Consider the following 3158-nt stretch of genomic DNA (forward strand, 5'->3'; position numbering starts at 1 on the left):
TAATAACCTTTGTGACCAGTCATCACCATCTACGTTGGATAACATTGCTTAAGATCCAGAAGATGAAGGTTTACCTCCAGAAGACTTTCTTGCATCATTACCACTCTTTCCCGATGAGTTTTGATCTTGCTTTCTGGGACCGGTATACTCCTTTTTAGGTTTATCATATTCTTTGGCAAAGTGACCAAACTCTTGACAATTGTAACACTTGACCTTTAATTTATCAAACCCAAATTTCTTGTTCAACGAAGGAAGATCTTTACCCGTTCTCTGCATGAAATTTTTCACTTTCCTGACTATCATTGCCATATTCCACTTTAGGTCCATAAGTTCCAAATCATCCGGATCAATTTGATCATAATCTTCATCAGTCAAATCACTTGTGGCAATTTTACTACTAACCAAATTCTCATACGAAGTCATGAAAGCAGATAAGAAAGCAAAATTTTGTTCAGCTTCTCTCATGTTTACATTTGGTTGTGATGAGAATTGATTTGATGATGATGAACTCCCAGATCCTCCAGATGAGCTAGTATTTCCAGCTGTGTAGAAACAAGCATGTGGAGCATTATAGATAGTTGTTGCATTTTCACTTGCAGTTTATTTGAAAAAAGCAGTGATAGGTGAAATGGTTGAACTTAATGGCATGCTTCCACCATAAAACGCAGAATCTTGATTATCTTTTGAAGACTTCTGACATTTAAGATCATATTCTAGAGACTCGATCTTTTGCAGAAATTCAGATGCAGTCAAATCCTCATTACTAAAATAATTATTCTCCTTCAACACCATAAGGAAAGTTGAATAAGAACTTGGTAAAGCACTTTTAATAGTATCAATCTTGTCAAATTCAGATATCTCCAATTTCATCTTGTCCATTTCGGCTATCAAATGATTAAATCGTGTTGTTATCTCTTCAACAGTTTCACCCTTCAATAGGTTAAAGTTTCTATATTTAAACTTGAGCATAACCTTTTTGCCTTCAGCGGTGTTTCCCATACTTCTCTTACGGATATGTGAAATAAAGAAGCACAAATCTTAATACTTCCTACTTGGTGAAAGATGTTTTCATGTAAAGCCATAGTAAGAGTAGCATAAGCTTTTGTCTCAATTTCTAATGCTTTCTTCTCTTCAACGGAGTATTGAGAGATAGCTTTAGGTGTAAAACCAATAGTCTCATCCCCAATCATTGGAACGGTGTAAACCTCATCCAAACAGTATGAACAATCAGGGTGAACTGACCCTAAATGAGCAGGTAAACGGGGTTCTCATTTAGCAAAATTTCTAAATTTCATCAAACGTGGACACTTTGAATGTAAACCGATCTCGGTATCCAGTTGTAACATTTGTTGCATCAACATGTTTTGAGAAGCTAATGCATACATACCAGCCATTTTTGACAAGTTTTGATCTTTAGGGATTAAATTTGAAAATAAAATTAATGAACTGCAAACAGTAAAGGTAACGAACTGTGAACAGTTGTAGCGAACTATGAACAGTAAATGACGAATCACACCTTAACGCAGTTAAGATTGATCAGTTTTCCGAATCAGAATTGAAGTTAACGAATTGATCAACGAATCAGATGGTCAACGAATAAGTCAACTAAAGTAGTGGCTAAACGAATCACTAAGTATAGGCTTAGCGAATCAGAAAGTTATCTTTAACTAATCACTAAAAGAAGTTTAGCGAATTAGATAACGAACTAGCTACAGTTGACAATGAATAAACTTATAGTGAATTAGGTTGTTACAACGGTTTGTAACAAACTCTGAAAACAAATGTCATGTGGCAAAAGTTGTTATAACACAATTTCCAAGGTAGACGCGTTTCACACGAATCAGTTGGACACGAATCGGAATGTATAACGATTGGTTCACGTATCAACCAAAACTCATAACGAATTAGTGTAAAAATTAAATAATCGGTAGCGAATTTGGTGAACAATGTTAACGATTCGACCAGAAAATCAACGAATCTTCAAATTTGTTTGAAGATCTTCAAATCTTCAAACATGATTTCCAGAAATCTTGATATCATATGAACACAACCCAGAAACTAAAATTTGTAATACTACCTCAATTTTCAACCAAATCGCACACATGAACTACCAAATTACTCGTAAACCATACACTAAACCATTCGTATCAATCCCGTAACACAATTACTCTTAAATCATACTCAATCTGACCAAAACCAATCCCCTGTTTCTCGGCCAAACCAAAACAATACGATTTACTTCAAACTCAACCCAAACCCAATTCCTTCTGACCAAACCTCACCAATACCTTGACAACCTCAGATTCAATCCACTTGATCCATAAACAATCCAAATCAAGGTCAAATTGAATCAAATTCAAACCGTAATCAAACTTATAACAAAATACACGAATCAGGAGCAGTCAAATAACCGAAAGCTCTGATACCACTTGTGAATTCCTTACAGATCTCAGATCTCTAAAGCTCGATTAACATTTAACAGATTTAGTTCATTGTTGCTATTGATTATATGTATTGATTGTATATGTATTAGTATTAGTTTATAGTATGTGTATGTATAATATTAGATTGAATAATTAGGATGAAGCTTGAGATAATTCGGTAGAGATTCGTTTAATTAAAACTCAAAACTTACATTAATTGTGAATAGTGTTAACATATAAATAGAAGATGGACCTAGTTCGTTAACATCCCCTAACGAACTAGAGTCCACTTCGTTACATACATAAAATGAAATACTCTTAACGAATCACCCCCTGATTCGTCAAACATCCTTAACGAATCAGGAGGATAATTAACTTAGATCTAGTTCGCTAAACATCCTTAGCGAACTAGACTATCACCTTAGATAACTAACATAATACTTTAATAATTTATTACATAAATATAAACGACAAATACATTAACGTTCAATACAAAGACTCGAGACGCAAAACCGTGTACTAACAGCCAACATTGCTAAAGTTCTTAATGAAGAAGAGGTTGATGATCAAGTAGTGATTGAAACCTTGATCAATCTGAAAATGGCTGAATAAGTGAATAATTCATTGGCCATTGTGGTAAGCATGTTCAGCCAAACTCAAAAAGAATCTCAAAAGGAACCTGAAAAGGAACCTGAGAGGCAAAATGGAGAAACTGTTGAAGAGATGATGGCAAAT

The sequence above is a fragment of the Bidens hawaiensis genome, unplaced genomic scaffold, assembly GCF_021521415.1.
Source record: "Bidens hawaiensis isolate Kalapana, Puna unplaced genomic scaffold, B.hawaiensis_p1.1 tig00039540_1, whole genome shotgun sequence".
NCBI classification, from domain to species: Eukaryota; Viridiplantae; Streptophyta; class Magnoliopsida; order Asterales; family Asteraceae; genus Bidens; species Bidens hawaiensis.